Raw genomic sequence first — 20,523 nt, 5'->3', positions numbered from 1 at the left:
TTTCTTCTTCCCTGGAAACTGATCAATAAAAGACTACAGATAGATGTCCGGCAGCCTGATTGTCACAGAGTGACTGAGCGCCCATTGGAGGAGGGTGTCCTAAGCTGACTCTGAATCCTAGCTCAGCCCCTTCCTGTGTCTGCTGTCTCAGATCCCACGTCTGTGGAAGAAGACTAATATAACCTATCTTCCAAGGCTTCTGTAAGCCTGAAGTGATATCATATGAACTTTTTTTTAAAGGATCATATATTTTATTTATTTGTTGGCCATGTTGTGAGGGATTCAGGATCTTAATTTCCAGTCCAGGAATCAAACTCGTGCCCCGTGCTGTGGAAGTCCTAACCACTGGAGAGCCAGGGAAGTCTCTCATATTTGTTTTTAAAGTGCATATTTTCTTAATATGAAGTCTACAGAAATCATGAGATGTTTATAAAATAATATATAAAATAATATTGTTTACTCTTACTGAAATTCTTCATGTGAATGCAGTGTTCAAAAATTAAAAAAAATGTATAAGGGTAGGGTTATGGTTAACTAAACATGATTTTAATGTTGTCATGTTTCTATTTATAAAATTAAACTGTGTACTACAATCAGGGCACACAGGAGAACAATTCTACACTTTGGCATATTCTTAGAGCTTCGCTAGTGGCTCAGACAGTAATCTGCCTGCAATGCGGGAGACCCAGGTTCGATCCCTGGGTCAGGAAGATCCCCTGGAGAAGGGAATGGCAAATCACTCCAGTCTTCTTGCCTGGAAAACCCCATGGACAGAGGACCCTGGTGGGTTACCGTCCATGGGGTCACAGAGTTGGATGTGACTAATGACTTAAGGGGCTTCCCTGGTGGCTCAGAGGTTAACGCGTCTGCTTGCAATGCGGGAGACCTGGGTTTGATCCCTGGGTCAGGAAGATCTCTTGGAGAAGATGACTTTTCTTTGCAGAGAAGAAAAAATACTAAATTACTTTCCTAACCAGTCATTTACATCTACTTAGATCAAAATATTTCCACTTTAAGAGAATTTCTGTATTTCTATTAAACTAGGACTTTAGAAGTTGACTCACTCTGGCATAGATACAGATAAGATTATTCAGAAGAAGACAAAATCTTAAGAGGTATTCTGACTAAATACAGAGTCATAGAAAAACTTTTGGAGTTATACATTGTTTGGAGTTATTAGTAACTTCTTGGTCTAATTAGTCTTTCAAAAATTTTATTATGCTAATAGCCAAAAGCACAAGAATATGATACCATATGCTCTTTGGCAAATAAATATTCTGAGAATATTATTAATTAACCAGTCCCTCTGGATTTCAGCTCATTGATCTGTAAAAAGGAGCTGGTCATATCCATACATCAGGATAAATAAAATAACATACGTAAAGAATGTAGAACCATGTCTAACACTCAGAAAACAGCTTTTCCTTATCTTCCCCAATCCTACCTATTCATTTTTTCTGAGAAAAGATAACATGCCCTATCTAACTCTATGTGAGAATAAATGAAATAATATGCCGCCAAAAAAGTGCTCTGAAAAATAAAGCACTCTACAAACACAGAATACTTTATTAAAAAAAAATGTTTGTAGGATTATGGAAAATACATGTGTCTAAAAATGTTTTGAACTACAGCAAAGCATTTAATAATCACTGAAACAATAGCTTGAGGGTCAAATAATTCTCTCTGAAGATCTTTCATCGGCATTGATAACAAGCTGTGTGTATATTAATCTAAGCATTCCTCTTCATTCTCTTTTTATTCTTTTCAATGCATTATTTTACGTTTGGTTTTATTCTGTTCACGTCTCATTTCTCTGCTTTATTACATCGATTCCAGATAACTTTATCCCTGCTGCCGCTCTCATTTCCTCTGATTTAAGAGAAAGATAAATAAGAAGGCAGTGCTGTGACAAGCCAGACTGAAGCTTGAGGCAAAAGGAAATGTCAGTCATACTGTTTTTTTATTGAAAAATTTTATCATTTGTTCATTGTGGATTTTTTTGTGTTGATGTTGATTTTTTTTAAATATTGCGTTAAAATACTTATCTTGACCACTGAGTTTTTTGGCATCTCCCGAAATTCTGTGCACAAGGTACATAGCTCATTCACCTTGCCCTCATCCCAGGCCTGCAAAAATGGCAGAGGGACGTCAGAACCTAGTTGTCCAAACAGAAGAGATGCAGTAGCCAAATGCATACACACAGGGGAACCTCGCTTGACTCTTCTACTCAGGAAGAAACCTGCATGTGGACCATTCCACCTTCTGTCTTGCCAAAGACAGGAAGAAAGAGCAAGAGATAAAAAAGATGTCTGAAATGTTTAAAAAACACACATCCCTTTCTAGAGAAATCCACTCCGACGTCCTAAATTCAGTCTCTTGGCTGAATTTAGGATTTGGATTTGTTAGGACAGAAGAGGCAGAAAAGCATCTTTGTGCCACGCTGAGGGTTAGCTCATGGATGGAAGGGTTTCTAAACTTTGTCGGGAGAGGATGAGAACAATTTAGAGGAAAAGCGTTGAAACGTGAACAAATAGTACAAGGTGTCATGAAGGGAAAACCCTGGGGAAAAGTGTCTGGGTAAGACTGCCTCCTTTTGATTGGGAAGCTGGCAGGCATGTTTACATTTTTCTCCTTCCAAGGGCACAAGAGGGCACAGTGAGTCACTGGGTTCTATCTGGGGCAGCTGGCCCAGCCTGAGATCTTTCTAACAAGGGAGCCAGCCTTCCATTCCGTATTTCGAGATAAGGCCCCAAGTGCCAAGAGGAAATACCTAAAATGAGAGACTGTGTGTGAATATGCTTTGTAGACTAAATACATGCAATTGTGTAAAAGGCACTGTCATCACTGACTCAAGGCGCCGTGGATGTTGGATGGCTGGTAACATGTATTTTCCTTGAACACTTCGGCTCAGCTGGATTCGGAGTCATTTGGGACATAGATTACAAGAGGAATGAATAGCGGCAAATCATCGCATTCAACCACTTGCCACCTTCCTTAGCCTGTGGCTCAGCCACAGGAATCTCAGCTCCAAGGGTGAAGGGGCAGGGAGGAAAGAGGAGAAAGAAAATTTTAAATGCATTCTTGCTAACAGAGTGAAGAATTAACTTTCCAAATAAAGCTACTTGGCATTAGTGACCACAGCTTCGGTGAAACCAGCTAAACCTGTCTGAAGACTTGGCATTAATTCACAGGGGAACAAGATTTAGTCAGATCCTGACTCTGAACTTTTACTAGCATTGTTACAGAACAACTCTGTACCTCAGTTTTCTCACCTGTAAAGTGGGTAGAGCCATAGTCATGACTGTAGGGTTGTTGTGGAGGTGAAATGAGTCAGTACATGTTAAGTGTTTAATACAGTTGCCAAGCAATTTGACTCACTGCTTTGGTGAACAGCAGCTGAGTTGTAATTTTCATACATTTATAAGTAGTTTTACAAACATCTTCAAATGCTTCATTAACCTCAGCCCTGTCCATCAAAGATTGCCATTTTCTTTCTTCCAATACACCTTCCTACCTCATGCCAGTATTCTTCATGTCATTGGACTGAGGACATGAGGAATCCTAAGTAGCAAATCTGAAAATCCAAGCAAAAAAGAGAAAGATTCAGTTCTTTTAGATCCCAGTCTCATTTTCTTGAAACCTAACCAGGTGAGAGGTGTAGATCAGATTGGCTCTTCAGGACTGGGAATGGTGGGTGTGCCCAGATATATAAAACTCAGGAGACATTAAGGTCTGAGGTTGTTGAATGTCTAATGCTATTAAACATCACACCCTGCAGCTTCTGAGGAGAAAAAATGTCCCAGTCCTTGGCCTTCACTGATGAACAAGGCCAGCTGCTGGGCCTAGTGTCCACTGAGTCAAGCAAGTGTGGGAGAGAGGGAAGAGGAGAAAAGGGCCTGGGCAAAAACCCCTGTCTTTGTGAAAAGAGGCTTCTTACTTGGGGAACGTCCTCCAACTGGAAGGCCACATCCTGTGAAAGGCCGGGCTCCCCCTTGTCTTTGGCACTGGTGCCTGGACTGCACCCTGGTTCTTGTGAGGAGCCCGCTAGTTTCTCTACCTCTAAGATGGTGTGTTTGCCAAACAGAAGTGAAAGTGAAAGTCGCTCAGCCGTATCCGACTCTTTACAACCCCATGGACTCTATAGTCCATGGAATTCTCCAGGCCAGAATACTGGAGTGGGTTTCCATTCCCTTCTCCAGGGGGATCTTCCCAACAGGCGGATTCTTTACCAGCTGAGCCACCAGGGAAGCCCAAGGATGTACTGATACACTGAAGCCAAATTGTGTTTGCCAAACAGAGAGGAGATGCAGTTCCAATTCCAGGATGAAATACTGATTAGAGTTCACAGTGTCTATTGCTGACTTCAAAGTGACAGGTCTGGTGGCAAGAGCCCAAGGTCAGACTCACAAAAACCCGATTCTCTCCATGTGGCCATGGCCTAACTGCTTAACCTCTCTGGGCTTCAGTCTCTTTGTCTGTGAATACAAATAACAAAGAGTTGTTACAAGGAAGTGGCAAGAACATTATTGGCTCTAAAGCCCTACAAAGAGGAAGGTGTTATATTGTGTCTCCTGTCAAAGCTCCAGGGGTTGAGGGAGGATCATGCCACAGAGCTCTTGCCTGGGGTCCAGTCTGGCACCTCAAAGTGGCTCAGCCCGTGGTGACAGATCCAGCAGCGTTCTGGGCCCTACTCTAGTGCTGCATCACCCCAGGAGGAACCGGGTAAGGCTGAGCTAGCACAATTCAAAAACTGCTTCCAGACTTGTACTGCCAGAGAGGACTTAAGAGTTGTGGGTAGGGTTTCAGAGAGACAAGTTGGTACATGACTTTGATCTTTAGCAAGCTACAAAGTTTAACACAAAATACAAAAAGGGCAGATGTGTGAGGAGGTGCAGGTAGGGGAACAAGGGTGAGAGAAAAGAAAGATTCCATTAGCAAAGAACAATGTCCCAACAACCAGCTAAGCCTGGTGAAACCCTTCTTGGTGGAGATGAAAGAGTTTTCAAGACAATCAGAGAAATACTGCTACTATCAGATTTCCAGATGCTTCCTGGGCTCTAGGGACAGGAGGCCCTTAACAGCTGCCCACCAGCCACCACTGCCTGTCTCCACCTACCATGGCAGAAAGAAGAGTTCAACAGAATGAATGTTACTCCTTGCAACCTCTAAGCCTGATTCTAAACAGGGAACTCAGGCCAAATTTCTCTTTAGAGAAGGCCAACTGCATGCTGTCTTGACAGAGCTCTGGCTGGGTGCAGGAATAATAATAAAAATCCATGCCAGTCCAGATGCCCACTGCTGCCCCCTCTCTTTGTCTGGCAGCTCAGGGCCCTCATCATTGCCTTCTCCCCCAGGCTCACTCTCCCAAACAGGTGACCTGGGTGCCAGCTGGTGAAAGCAGAGAGAAAATGCAAAACCACAGTGTTAATGGTGCTAGCACTGATGCTGTGCCCTGACCACCAAAACTGGACCCTCCCCAACTCTGAGCCTCAATTAACTACTTGCTGTAGACTCTGGAGCCCATGTTCCTGCTACAGGAAACTGATTTGATCAGCAAAAACCCAATCTTGCCTCTGGAGTGACTTGGAGAAACTGCCTACTCTTCAAATAGACTTAGCATGCACAAGCATCCGAACTCTTATAATTTTTTATCATTGTAGTGGACACGAAACTTGGTGACAACCACAGCTCACCCTAATCTAATCGACACCTCCGGTTGAATAGTGAGCGTCTTTTAACTGGGCCTCCCCGATGGGTTTGCATTTTTAATTAAAATAAAATGGGTGCTAGCTTAACTGTTGCGGTTGTTTTACCTAAATCCTTATTTTGCATTTTGAACTTTCCTCTTGATGCAATTTAAGTGGGAATGAACCGAGTAAATGACCATTAATAATTTTAAATGTTCATAAACTCGCTAGGAAGTGGACAGCACCTCTCTATCATGGGCAGCTCTTTGCTGGCACCCAACTATTCGAATAAGCGGCAATGAGAAGACAAGAAACGAGGCAGCTCGTCTTGGCCTTCGATGGTGCCTTAGAAACCTGAATGACTGATTAGGTCGACGCTCAGATGGCCAGGCCTCCTCGAGCCTCCGACGGACCGGGCCTCCTCGTGACAGGGTGTCCGGCCTCCACCGCTTTTCCGAGAGGAGCGCAGTTGACCTCCTCCCGCGCCCCGGGCGCTTGGGTTCCGCAGGGCCTTTCCCCGACTGATGGTTCCCGCCCCTGGGGAATGAAGAGGCCTTCTTTCGGCTCTGCCAGCCCTGGAAACACTCAGCGGAGGCGCGGACCTGAGTGTAGGGCTGCGCCGTCGAAGTCCGCGGCCCGGGAAGCCGGAGCTCTCACTCCGGGCCTTTTTCTGGCGACTCCCAGGGCCTAGCCATCCGCGAGCCCGCCGCCTGTAGGCCTGAGCAATGGGCGCAGCCAGCTAGGGGCTGGACTTCCGGGGCTTCGCGCAGAAACCCCAGTTCTCAGCATCCGGGGCGCTCTGGGAGTGTGCACCGCACATGCACCAGTCCACGCACTCACCCCAACCTCCGCCCCTGGGGAACGCTCGCTGAGCCACGGGGCAGCAGCTCCTCAGCAGGCCGGCACCGCTTCACCGCGCGTGCGGCTTCTTAGGGATACAGGGAGGAGCGCAGCAGGCTGGCGAGGCACCACGTGGCCGGGACTACGATCGCGAGCGCCCGGGACTCTGGGGCTGCTCTCCCGGGCGCCGCGGAGCCGAGCCCTTCCGCAGCCCGCAGGGCTCGCCCAGGACCTGGGCCGGGTGACTTCGGGTCAAACCCGGAGCAGCTGCCCCCAGTTCTTTCAATCTCTCACACTGTTGCTTAAGCAGCAGGAGGTCGCGGATGGGGTGACGGGGGGATAGAGGCCAAGTCCCCTGGTAGCAGGGAGACAAATAGGGCGCACTAGGTGGCCGAGGATGAGGCGAGGGAAGGGCCGTCGGCTCAAATCTCTCATGGGTGATTTTAACACGCCAAGAGGTGCAGCATATGGTTTACGTGTTGGGCGGAGGATACAAAGAACGACTTTGCGCCGAGGGAGTCTCCTGACACCAAAACCTAGCATTCCCGACTTCGTGGGGCCTGAGTGGCAGGAGACTGGATTTTTGGTTGAGTTGCAATTAAAGAGAGATAATTATGCCCCGGCCTGTCAGCTTATTAATATTTATAGCCTGGAGCGACAAGACCTTCGCTCCCTGGAGGCGGATTTTTCAACCCCAGGCACGGAGCCCGGATGTCTCCGCAGACAGGGGCTTCGCCAGTGACCCAACAGGAGAAAGTGCGGTGTGTAAAATAGAGCTCGTCCGCTTTCTGCGTTTCTAATTAAGTAAACCGTGGAAGTTGAGCCTGGGTATGGATGCGCCTCGCGGGTACCGCTGCCGGTGCTTCCCGAAGCGACCGGGCCAGCACCTCGCAACGCCTCCCGTCCAGCCCTCGGCCTGGCACCCGGCAGTGTGGGTTTCAGGAGCCCAGTTATTGTTTCTATTAATTAATTACGCAAACAATACCTTCCTGCAATAAGCTTCCAGCCACTGGGACAGCCAGGGTGTTAGGAACATGTTCCGATAACTAGGACTGAGGGGTGAGTGTCTTTTATGCTCCCTCCCTCTTCTTAGAGAGCCTGAGGGGCGAGTAGTAGTAGTCAACGCCGCTTGGCTTTGGGATAGTTCTGCAAAAATGCCCACGTCGGGGTTCTGTCTGCATCTGCGGGGCGCCCCGCTGCGTTCCTCCTTCTGGCGTGGTCCTAGGGCGTCGGCGAAGCGAAAGAGGCTCGCTGCGCCCGGCGTCGCACCCCGGACCTGGGTGGCTAGCCGGATTGGCGACGAAGCAAGGGCTGCGCGGGCCGATCCCGCAGGGGCCTCCACCCGGGGCGTCCGGCTAGGCCAGCAGGCTGAAGATTTTGCAAAGAGTCCTTCGCACAGCATCTGATTTCTGCTTTCCCCGCAAGGCTGACAGGGACCTGGAGGATGCGCGTCTATCGGCCGGGGTCGGGGGGAGGGGAGGCGTCCGTGCCACCCATTCTCAGGTAATAAACGCTCGGTTCCGCTGGGGCGCCGCTGCGTTCCCATGGCAACGCAGCGCCTCGCGGATGCCCCGGAGTCCCGGCTGCAGGAGGCTGCCCTGCAAATGGAGCTCTTCGCTGTGGCCGCCGCGGCAGCCAGCCTCTTCCTGCTTCTGGTATTCCTCGTCTTCGTCTCGGTCTACGTCGGCTCTGGGCCTCTCCACCAGTCTCTGTCCCAGAACTGTTAAATGCGAAAAGAAATCTGTCGTTGCAAGGGGTGCTCCTAATGGGGATGCACACCACAAAGGAAGGTACCTGCTACACCCTACGGGTACCGAAGCGGTCCTCGCCTCTGCACCCCGGCCCAGATGTGGTGACACAAGACACGGCTTCACAGTTCATCGGCCCTGAGGGCTGGTTAGCACCGATATCAATCAATGAGGAAGGCTCACTGGGTATTAAAAGGGTGATCAACAGGCTCTTATTATAATGATAATGAATTGTAGCATAAAAACATATTTATCAGAGACATGGATGGCATTGTAAGCGAGTTTTCTTCACACACCATCTCTCTATACGCACATACTCACACCTGCTAAGAAAACGTTTTTGGCAGGCATGAAATGAATTTTTCTATTTACCCACATAAAGACTGTGTGTGACTCTTGACTGGTGGAGTTAAACAGGACGGAACAGTGGCACTACATAATTTACAATGAGGAATCTGCTACTTCAGAAATAAAAGCTATACTGGTTATTCAGTCCATTGCCGTTTTTATGTGTACAACCTTTTTAATGGGTTAGCCCAGTTAAAAAACAATCATGATAATGATGATAATCTTCAGTTTTATTACGGGAAAGTAAATATGATAGAAGGGTAATCTATTCAATGTTAATGTCCAGTAAATTAAAACACTTTCTTTTTTGTGGGTAATTTACACTTACTGCTTAAAATAATGTATACCAATGTTATTTTTGTTTTCTTGACATTCCAGCAGGGTCTTGGGTGACTGCCATATTATCCATTCCCTACCCCTTCTTATCCTGCCTTTTTATATTTTTAAAATAAGTTTAAAAATTTTTAGAATAGTTCAGGCTTGTCAAAAAGTGGCAGAGCTTTCCTGTTCCCAGTCGCAGTTTCCCCTATTGTTAACATCTTGCATTAATAAGGTATTTTTGTCACAACTAATGAACCAAAACTACTATATTGTTATAAACTAAACTACATACTTCATTGGAATATCATTCAACTTTTTTCTTTTTTCTGTTCTTAGATGCCATTCATGATATCACATTACATTTAATTCTCATGTCTCCTTAGGCAGTGACAGGTTGTCAGACTGTCCTTGTTTTTGATGACCTTGAGAGTTTGAAGATCTGTTTAAACTGTGGTATAATTTACAGATAGTGAAATGCAGAGATTCCAAGTTATAGTGTTATGAATTTTGATAACTGCATATACCTTATATAATCCACATTTGCATAGAAAACATCAGTCTTATATTTGAAATGTCACCAAAAAAATGGTTTCCATGTATTTCTATAGCTTCTCCCACAAAGATACACAATATACTAAAATTTCCCCAAATATTTCAATTCCAACTTAATATTTAAAATTTTTCAGTTCCAAAGGATATTAAAGAGCTATTAACCTACTGTTATCTTAATGAGCTATTGATCTCTTAGTTCAATAATCTTAATTGATGCTACTCATCATTCTTTATTCTAGAACGTTTTCTTCTCTATGGAGAGTAGTCTAGGCATGCTCCGTAAGAAACCAGACAAATTGAGGGATGAGTCAATCTGAGGACGCTTACAGGGATGGCTTAGTAATTTTAAAAAGCAGATTCTTCATTTTTAAGTTCCTAATACTGAAGTGATGATTAATGCACTCATTCATGGGAACTGTTTTTAAATACATTTCAGCAATTTCGTCATAGCTCACTGATTCTCCTTATTTTAAAAAAAATGCTTCACATTTCCTTAAGTCCTTAAGAATCTGACACATGGTATAACCCTCAAACATATATATTTTAAGTGATATGAAGTAACTTATAACTGGGAAAGGAAAGAAAGGTCTTATACCCTTGTGAACATGGACACTATAACCCAGGATGTGTAACAAGTGCCATTTTTCCAAAAGCCTTTGCTCATTTCATGTCTCTGTGTCATATTTTGGTAATTCTCACAATATTTCAAACTTTTTCATGATTATATTTGTTATGATAATATGTGATCCATAATTTTTGATGTTTTACTACTATGAGCTGCTAGAGGCTCAGATGATGGTTAGCATTTTTTTAGCAATAAAGTACCTTTAACTAGGTGTGTACATTTTTAAAACATAACGCTATTGTACACTTACAGATTATAGTATAGTGTAAACATAACTTTTATATGCACTGGGAAAATGATAATGTGTGTGACTCACTGGATCACATTATTTGCTCTATTACAGTGGTACATAAATGAACCTGCAATATCTCTGAGGTACACCTGCAATAGAATCTTATTTCCTCTCATTTCTGTGGTATTTCATGCTAGCAGGTTCAGTGGATCATATTTTTATGGATAGTAATATAGAGGAATAGACATCAGAGAATACGTAAAATTTAAAGGCCATGTTTCTCCTCATTACTATTCACTATTCATGCAGGACTATTTTTAAGAACCCCAGTAGGGTTCTTCAACATTTAGTTGAAGGTGGTCATGTCAGACGATGCTTCTGTCAGTAATTCCAGAAGCTGCCTTTCAGAAGCAATTTTTGGATATTATAGCTTTTAGAGTCAGGCCATTTTGTGTCAACGCAATTCAGGCCCCATGTTATCTTTCCCAGTCTACAAGTAAAAACCAAGCCAACAAGGGCAGAAGACTGTTCAAAAGGTATGGGTAGCAGTAAGTAGATGACAAAAGAAGATGCAAAGATCTGTGTAACTAGCATGAGTATATTTTCCACCCATTCTAAAGAAAAAAGTCTCAGTTCCTACCCAAACCAAGTAATATCAACAAATAACCTCCAGAAAAACAATTCTAGGGAGGAAGAGAATGAATTTTTTTGGAGAAGTAATGCCCTTTTAATGAAGCCTACCTTTATGTATAGCTAAGAAAAGACAATGTTAAACAAGTTAGCATCTGTGATATTTGATTATTTGCCTGAATTTGGATAAGTTATGACTATCAGAAAGGATGTCAGAAACAGTCTGTGTTTTTCTACATGCTTACAAATTGTATTTCAGCAGCTGTCACTCATGGCTGAGTGTTTGGCTGAGCAGAACCATGGAATCCTGTGTGCACTGGGTCAGGCAGCAGTGACTAACAAATGTGGCCTCTGAGATTAGATAGCCAGGTCTATATCTAGTGCCACCACTGACCTGCAGGTAACCTTAAGCATGTCACTTAACTGTGCCCTCAACTGTAAAATGGGATATTAATATCAACTGTATAGAATTGTTGTGAGGGTTAAATGACATATGAACCTAACACTCAGAATAGGGAGCACGTAAGAATCATTTAATAGTGATAAATATTATCATTATTTTTACTGTTACTAATTTTTGAATAGCTGCCACAGCCAGGTAATATACTGCAATTTTCAGTAATGTAAAAATCAGATAAGTTAGTGCATGAAGCCTGAAGATCAAATTCCTAGGTTTGAGCCTGTTTGACCTAGCTATTGTAATTAACAAGCTCTTATTTCTGGCCTATAATATTGATTGTCCTAAATGCTGTTGATTTTGCTGTGTTCTTTTTCATTATCACAAAAGAGATACAAATGAAAAGGAAATATAACTCCTGGCATGCCTTCCTCAAGCCCCAAGTGGATAAGCTGTGTGATCACACAGCAATCCTGACACCATTCCCCCAGGAACACTGAAGAAAGGACACCTACAAAGTCTCCTCCACTTTCTCAACAGTTTAATGAGTAATGACCATGTGTCAGCTCTGTTCGGAGCTGACTATTCTTAAACAGATGCAGTCCCCACCCTCAAGAAGCTTACAGTTCACTGGGGCAAGATACAAAAGAAAACATGCAATTAGCAGACAGGATGAGTGCCATGATAGAGGGGGGCACAAGCAGAGAATGAGCTTACCTGAGCCCAGACAGAGGGGCACAGGGAAGAAGGCCCAAAGAAGATACCTAATGTAGGTGTTGAGGAAAAATGTCACATTGATCCAGGTGAGTAATAAGGAATGCTGAGCTGAGAAGGATGGAGAGAAGGGATGAGGCTCCAGAGGAAGAAGAAACAAAGCCTGGCCATCAATTGGATATGGGGAGTGAGGGAGAGCAGAGGGGAAAGGAAGACCCCAGTTTTCCATTTGGGGGACTGGATGGATGGTAGAGCTGTTGATCGAGGGTAACCCCGGAGAAAGAGCAGGTTTGAGGAGGAAGATGTCTTGTCTGATCTCAGGTACAAAAGTTTGAGGTGTCCAGGAGACATGAACTTGGAGATGTCCAGTCTACAGATGGATACCTAGGCGATACCTGACTTGGAAGCATGATGAAAGTATGATTTCCAGGTGTTCTAGAGCATCCTATATGGTCATCCCTATAATCTTAACCCTCTTAGGTCAGGGAAATTTCCTGTAAAAAGTAGAGTTACAGTTTTCATGTACAGGAAAATAGCATTCACTCTGTAGAACATCACTTTTTAACTAAATTGAACACATTTTCCAATCCTAAAACAAAGTATGTGCAGAATTATAGTTAGTTCCCTCATTTAGCATAAGATGTTTATTATAAAATGTCTCGAGGAGTTTTAAGAATTGTGAAAATGGATTACAGTAAACACATTTCACTCCTGCCAGTTTCTTTGCTTATTCTAGAACACTAGGAGCCAAAGTACGAAGTTCTAATACCTATGAACAAAGAAATCACTCTCGCTGATTCAGATGGCCTGATTAGGGTGGGTGTTGAGGGAGACAGGAACCCATAGCCTAGAACAGAGATGATGTGACATGGCAGGTGAGAGCTTGGGCATCAGAGTGGGAGGGGAAAGCTGAGTCCTGGCAGGCTTTACTATTTCATAGCGGGCAAGGCCATACCTCCAAGCCTCAGTTTCTTTCTTTAAATATTGGATACAACATTAGTGCTTTTCTTACTTATTATGAAGATTCAACCAGGTAATCCATGTCATAGCCTTAGCACAAATACCTGCAACATAGAATGTCTCAATAAATTTAGCTATTTCTTATGGATGACCCATTTAACTATTTTGGGGCTACATTTTATTTAGAATAAGTTGGTATCTCTTGAGTTATTTACTTCTCAAAGTCTGGTTTCTTCCAACAGGCCATCTTAGGATTTGCTGTTTATTGTTCATAGAATTGTGCTTGCATTTAAAATAAATGATACTAGAAGGAATGGCCTTACTGATTTCAGGGACTTTACTTTTACAACAATAAAAACAGATATAAAGTTTTAGGCATCATTTCTTAGGTAAATTGAGACCATGCTCCACACTTCTCCTGAGCTCTCACGGCAACAGTAACAAAAGCCTTTTTCCCTGTTAGATGAAGACGATGTTTTCTGACTTTTGGTTTAGTCGACTTTTCCATCCACTCTCTCACCATCTCTGAAAAAGGCCTGAAGGTTGAACTCTGCAGACTGGAAAGTGAAGCCAGTGTTTGTGTCAGTGACTTGCTGCGGCACTGGGAGCTTTGGTTAAACACAAATATAAACGCTGCTTCTTTGAGCTCTGAAACTGACACACTACAACTCTGCTTCAAAAGAAAGCACAATTAACAATTTTGTTTTAGTTGGCATTTGGCAATAAGGACGTATGGCCAACATCCCTGCCAGCTCACGCCTAGGAGGGAAGACGTCTGGGAGCAAGGCCAGTGAGAGGTTGGGCCTGGTGGGAAGACTACCACTCTGCATCGGAGGCCAGGGCCTTTCCAGTGCGAGAAGGGCTCAGGAGAGCATGCTGGGCGCAGGGTCCAGGAGGAGTGTGGTTCTCAAGTTCAAGCATTCTGTCCTCAAACTCTTTGGCAGCAATGCATCATGCAGGGTCTGTGAGGGTGCAGCAGACAAGCTTCCCCTCCTTCTCACACAAGACTGACACTGTGTCTTCTGCAGCTCCCAACTTTTCTTGTAAACTCAGTATCCAAATCTTGTGTTGCCTGGTTATTGTCTTTGAGTTAAAAAAGAACTCCAGAGTAAACTGAGGGGTGTGAGGTTAGGAAGTAAAAGGTGCTGGAATCTGGCATAATGACCATTTTTGAGGCAGAAAAGTAAATATATAACAAATAAATATTTGTTGAACGCTGAGTCACTGCCTAGATACATGTCTGTTATTTCCTAAGCATGATAATGTATGAAGATGCATATATTATCCCATTTTTGACAGGTCAAAGTGAGTCACATCAAATTAAGCAAAGAAGTCACTCTGGGCTGGAATTTCAGATCCTTTAATAATGAGTTGTGTACACACACACACACCACTCAGTATCAAGAATACCATTTACATGCCAATCAAAACTACAGTGAGGTACCATCTCACACCAGTCAGAATAGCCATCATCAAAAAGTTTACAAATAACAAATGCTGAAAGACTATGGAGAAAAGGGAATCCTCCTAAGCTGCTGGAGGGAATGTAAATTGGTGCAGCCAATACGGAAAAAAACTAAAAATAGAATTGCCGTATGATCCTACAATCCATCTCCTGGGTATATATGCAGAGAAAACTATAATTCAAAGAGATACACGCACCCCCTATGTTCACAGCAGCACTACTCACAATAGCCACAAAAATGGAAGCAGCCTAAATGTCCATCAACAGATGAATGGATAAAGAAGATGTGGTTTATATTCAATATATACAATGGAATACTATTCAGTCATTAAAAAGAATGAAATTATGCCATTTGCAGCAACACAGATGCAACTAGAGATTATCATACTAAGTGAAGTAAGTCAGAAAGAGAAAGACAAATGCCATATGATAGCACTTATATGCAGAATCTAAAATATGACACAAATGAACATATCTATGAAACAAAAATAGACTCCCAAACACAGAGAACAGACTTGTGGTTGCCAGGGATTAGGGGGCTCGGGAAGGATGGAGTGGGAAGTTGGGTTAGCACGTGTAAGCTATTATATATGGAATAGATAAACAACAAAGTCCTACTGTATAGCATAGAGAACTATATCCAGTATCCTACGATAAACCATAATGGAAAAGAACATTAGAAAAAAATACATATGGGTATAACTGAAATCACTTTGTTGTACAGCAGAAATCAACACAAAATAAATTGAAAAAATAAATTTAAAAAGAATATCATTTATAGGATCTTTCTTGACAAAGATGCAGAAACTAAGTGATGGGTATCATATATACTAAATGTTAAATTGCATCCTGGTTTTATACTAAGCAGAAAGAGTAGAGCAAATTACCAGACTTCTTATTTTTCACACAATTGCTTGCCTAGGATTATTTCTACTTCTTGGAAACAGCTTGAACTATATAAGCTACACAACTGCATTTAAAGAAAAATCATTTTCAGTATAATCCCAGCAACATCACATAAGACACTTTCAGGATTTGCTGTCACCTGGAATAAAATACAGACAGAAGCACAAGCTGGCGTGAGAAGGGGAAGTGCCAAATCAATGCACAACTTCAGTATTGGTATTAGTCCACTGAATACAGAATTATATTTTTTAAACCAAAGCCTGGCATCTGATCTGGTAGAAGCACATGAGAGGAATAGGGCAAATATTTAAAACCAGAACAGTCTCAGAAAGTTTGGATGGTCGTTTTACTGAATTATTAAGCGTGAGGAAAGTATTTGGGGATAATTTGGACATGCCTGTACATTCTGTTACTACTGATTTTAATTGTACCTTTTCAGTTCTTGTTCTGTATACCTGCCTGTTTCTTAGAAACCTAAAACAACTATTAGTAGTGGCAATTCAACTTAAGAATCTTAAACCTTAAAATAGTAAATGTCAAACTTCAGATAACAAACTGCTAGTTTTTCCCCAAGATACTCCAAAGACTATGTCTACAAAGGCACTGGAAAACTGTGTATTGAATAATGTCATTGTGGGCAGACATAGTGGAAAATCAGATAGGAACATCTTTCCCTTTGATTTAAAAATCTGTATTTTCTCTGAATTATGTGGCTAATTGTATTTATTCTGAATTTCACTTACTGCCAGATATGTCACTATTTGCTTGATTTGAGGGAAATATTAAAAGAACTCAGAGAATCATAATACCTGAAAAAAATTATTTACTGAGTACTTAACTATGTGTAAGCTTTGGTACTCAGACACAGAAAAAGAACAAATAGCCAAATCACCTTATGGCAGATTAGTTACTGGCCTCAAGAGGTCTCTGAGATAACAGAATAGTAGTAAGGGGATGGTGGGAATACAAGGTGGGATGGTTTTGACGTTCCAGGAGCTGAGGTCAGCAACTCGCCCTGGCCCTCTGAAGCACACCCAATAAGTGGCTGAGTGACAGCACCCAGCATGGTGCCTGCCTCACTGCTCTGCTTCTCAGGGATCAAACCTTCCAAGAGTCTCCACTGAAGGATACTGCTCAGGAGTCAACAGAATATATGGCACAGTTGAAAATATACTTCGTGGGGATAAAGATAGGTAGTCATCTTCAGGATGAGTCTAAACTCACAGCAATCTGTTTCTGCTAAGTTCTTTTCTTTTTTTTTAACTGGAGTATAGTTGATTTCCATTGTTGTGTCAGCTTCAGGTATACAGCAAAGTGAATCAGCATTGTTGTTGTTCAGTGGCTATGTTGAGTCCAACCCTTTGCAATCACATGCACTGTAGTATGCTAGGCTCCTCTATCCTCTACTATCTCCTGGTGTGTGTGTATGTGTGTGTGTGTGTGCGCGCGTGCGTGCATGCTCACACATTCAGTCGTGTCTGATCCTTTGCGGCTAGATGGACAAGAGCCCACCGGAGTGTGCTCAAATTCATGTCCAAAATCAGTTACATACATATATATATATATCATCCACTCTTTTTTAGGTTCTTTTCCCATGCAGGCCATTATAGAATACAGAGTAGAGTTGCCTGTGCTATACAGTAGGTCCTTACCAGCCATCTACTTCATATACAGTGGTGTATATATGTTAATCCCAATACTCAATAAGGTTTTAATGTCGAGTTTTAACAGAAGATATGGGAGTGCAAAGCACAGGAAAGCAGGCACTGGACAAGCTACAAACTGTAAGCTAAATATGCATTCTTTAAATTAAAAATGAGTATTTGCTCATTTACATATTCCAAGTGTTTGATATTAGCCAAGTTACTAACCACTCTGTGCCTCTTTTTCCTCATCTTCAAAGTGGGATATTATTAATATCTACCTCACAGGGTTACTGTGAGGATTAAACGAGATAATTCATGTAAAGGACTTGGAACATTGCCTGCTACATAGTGCTATTATATTTTAAGCCAAAATAAAAACAGTGGCTGAAGTAGAGATGTTAGTAAAAGGGAATAGATGCAATTTAAACCGTTTGATTTGGGAGAAAGGCAGAATTTGTGTTCTAAGTTTCATTTTTATCTTTTACTTATTATTCATGTGAGAATTATTTACTTATTATTATTCATGTGAGAATCCTGGTGGTCCCACAGTTAAGAATCCTTGCTTCCACTGCAGGTGGGTTTGGTTCAACTCCTAGTCAAGGAGCTAAGATCTAGCATGTCTCACGGTGTCATCAAAAAAAAAAAAAAATAGGGTCCTTGCCTCTTAGAGATTCAAACTGAGGTGTTAGTGGATGAAATGATATGATAGCTGGGATTTGCTTGAAAAATAAGACAGTGGGTTACAGCTGGAGAAGGAAGGAGGATAGAAAGGAAACAAGATTGGCCATATGTTAATGGCTATTAAAGATGGCAATAGACATGGAAAGCTTCATTACACTCACCTCTACTTCCGTATATGTTCAAACCAACACTAATTTTTTTTTTAATAATGAAGTCAGTAGCTACTATCTGCTCTTATGTATAAATTCTCTGGTGGAGACTGAATGTTCAATTTTTGTTTTCAAACTAGGCAAGCATGAATTTATGTCAACCTGATGCAGGAATCATGTTGCTACGGCAACTCTTCATCACATTAAATGATCGTAGAGTCAAAATGGCAGCAGGCTTTCTCCAGGGGATGATCTGAGCATTGGAGAGAGAAAGCCATTCCAAAGGCCCCTCCCAGCCACCCCCATACCTTCAAAGAGCCTCCATCTCCCACCTACCATAAGGGATTGGGGAGTATAGATATTAACTGAGTTGTGAGTCCAGAAAATTAGATGATGAGGAGCCGCCGGTGCAGACTCTTAGAAGAAGTCACCTAAATTCTCAGTCTGTCAACTGGATTTCACGTGAAGTAGTTCAGGTGAAAGTGAAAGTGAAGTCGCTCAGTCGTGTCTGACTTTTGTGACCCCATGGACTGTAGCCTGCCAGGCTCCTCTGTCCATGGGATTTTCCAGGCAAGAGTACTGGAGTGGGTTGCCATTTCCTTCTCCAGGGGATCTTCCAAACCCAGGGATCGAATCCAGGTCTCCCGCATTGTAGGCAGATGCTTTACCGTCTGAGCCACCAGGGAGATCGTTCAGGTGAGGGCGGCCAGTTGACAAGCAAGAAGTTCTTTGTAAGAAAACAGACCATCAGTTTCTTCCCTTTATGCCCTTTTCCAACATGTGCAACTGGGTCAATAAGAAACAAAGCCCAATCCCAGCTTCCTGCAGGTGGGACTCTTTCCACAAAGGCCCACCGTGCACTTTTAGAATCACAAGGAAACCATCAGGTGGCCAGGATCTGTGGACATCATTAAGTCCATGGCCCTGCTCTCAGAAGACTTTCTCTATGACATTCCATATGTGACCTGAACAGCCACATGAAGACAGAGGGACCCCAGGTAAGCAGCAGGAGGGTTCATTCCATGACACAGAACAGGCCACCTCAGCTTTGCTCCTTGGAGAGACTGGCTATGGTCCCCACCTTTCAATCTGTTTGCAAGAAACCATGGCAAGTTGTATTACCTCTGTGTGCACATTTCCTCACTGTAGTTCCCTCAAGGTTGTGATGAGAAGGAAATAAGACAAAATATGAAGAAAAGCCCCGAAGAATATATGGATGATTGCTACTCATGAGAACGGGAGGGGAATTATAAAGCCACTTAAATCATTGTTTTTTCCCCCTTCTCTTCTTCCTCCCCTCTCTCCTTCCTTTCTCCCTTTCTTTCTGTCTTAAAAATTCTACAAACCAGACTGAGACTTCTAGCATGTTCCATTTCTAGCAGTTTCCTCACATTTTTAACAATTAGTTTAAGTTCCTGGGTGTTAATAAGCACCTAATACATGGCACACTAGTCTTTGAATTCAATCATCCATCAAATTCCCTGCTAGGGCCTCTCACACTAACTCACAGTGCTGTCTTTCTCCTTCAATCTCCCTCCAGCCAATCAAATCCAATACTTTGTCATCCATGCTATTATGCTGCATCTCTGAAAATTACCTACACTGTACAACCTGGAAAGCTAGTTACCTGGAATTTCATCTATTAACAATCAAGAAATCATCTTTATAATAGAAGTAATGAAATGTTTATTTTGGATGAGTCTACATGGAGGATGTGTTTTTTGTTTTTTTCATGTTTTCCCAACACTTGGTGCTGGCTGCAAGAAACCTCCCACATCCTGCTTGGCATCAGGGATTCAAAACATTTTTAAAGTGATGGAACGTCTGTGCTGGTGTGTATTTTAATACTGCTCCATGGTTTTGAACAGGTTGTTTTTCAAGAGGCTGCTTCTGTTCTCTGTTTGTTAATTATTATTATTATTTCAGGTAGAAATGCTGACAAGTGCAAACAGTCTTTATTCAAAGCTCTTTATTTATTTTTTTCTTCTTGAAAATGGTCCTTCCCAATCCTGTCTTTGGTTTTCAGAATGCATGATGCTTGTCAGGCCTTTGAATGGTGTGTTAATTATAAATTGATTGAGCATGTCTTCATTTAGTTACCGCAGCATGCTGGCTGTGGGGAGGGAGGCACATTCTCCTGAGAGCTCACCGTGGGCAGAAGCCCCTGAGCAGAGACAGGCTGAGCCCTGAAATGCAGCACACACAGCAGGGAGCCTGCAGGAGGGAGAATGTGGACCAGAGTCTCCAGTGAATCCAAAGGGCAACAGGGATCCACTTTAAGTCCTAGAGCAGTGACATGAGAGCCTGTTGAGAGCCATCATCTTGTGGTCTCCTTGTGACTTAGGTTAAGTCTATAACAATCCAATCAGATCATAAAGTAATCTGCTTGATGGCCGTGCAGTCAAATGGCAAATAATGGTCTAGATAGGGCTCACATCTAAATCTAAGATGTGTCAGTATTAGACAAAGGAACTAACACACTGTGAACACACTCAACCCAATTATTTTAAAAAAGCAGTGGAACACCTCCCTCATTTCTAGGAAAACTATATCAAGGATTTGTTGAGGAGAGGGTCATCTGGAATTAAAGAACTTTGTGAAGAAGATCACTGTCTCCTAGTC

This window comes from Capra hircus, chromosome 13 (assembly GCF_001704415.2).
Source record: "Capra hircus breed San Clemente chromosome 13, ASM170441v1, whole genome shotgun sequence".
Taxonomy (NCBI): domain Eukaryota; kingdom Metazoa; phylum Chordata; class Mammalia; order Artiodactyla; family Bovidae; genus Capra; species Capra hircus.
The sequence above is the reverse complement of the archived record's forward strand: the minus strand, read 5'-3'. Positions refer to the sequence as shown.